Genomic DNA, 597 nt, shown 5'->3' on the forward strand with positions numbered 1-597 from the left:
GGAAACTGATGCTGAATAATGAATATATTACCTCTGGTTTGGGGAGCTCTTCCTGAGATAGAGAAATAACTCATTGTGAGTAAAACATATTAGGGTTAAATGCCCAACAGCCTCTGAGTCAGGGAGAAGCACTGCTGCTATGTTGGGGAACACGAAGTTCTATTGAGGTGAAAACCCTGCCGCTGATTCTTTTCTTGTGAGTAATAAAGATGTGAACACAAGCATTATAACCTTAAAGAATGACTGGGATCCCAGCAAAGTACTCTAAAGGAAACCATGTCTAAAAAATTAAAGGAAAGTGTATTAAGAATGATGTATCACTAAGTATAAAATATTGATAAAGAGATTAAAAGTTATAAAAAGGAATGTACAGAAATTCTGGATTAGAAAAGTATAACTGAAATGAAAAATTCACTAGAAATGCTCAACGACTGGTTCAAGAAATGCTTCCTTGACTGGTTCAAGGAAGCAAAAGTTAGAATCAATAAACTTGAAGATAGATATAGTCTGAGAAACAGAAAAAAGACTGAGGGAAAATGAACAGAACCTCAGAGATCTGTGGAACCCTATCTGAGCACCACCATATTCGTAGGGAAA

The sequence above is a fragment of the Lipotes vexillifer genome, unplaced genomic scaffold (assembly GCF_000442215.2).
Source record: "Lipotes vexillifer unplaced genomic scaffold, Lipotes_vexillifer_v1.1 scaffold1303, whole genome shotgun sequence".
Classification (NCBI taxonomy): Eukaryota; Metazoa; Chordata; class Mammalia; order Artiodactyla; family Lipotidae; genus Lipotes; species Lipotes vexillifer.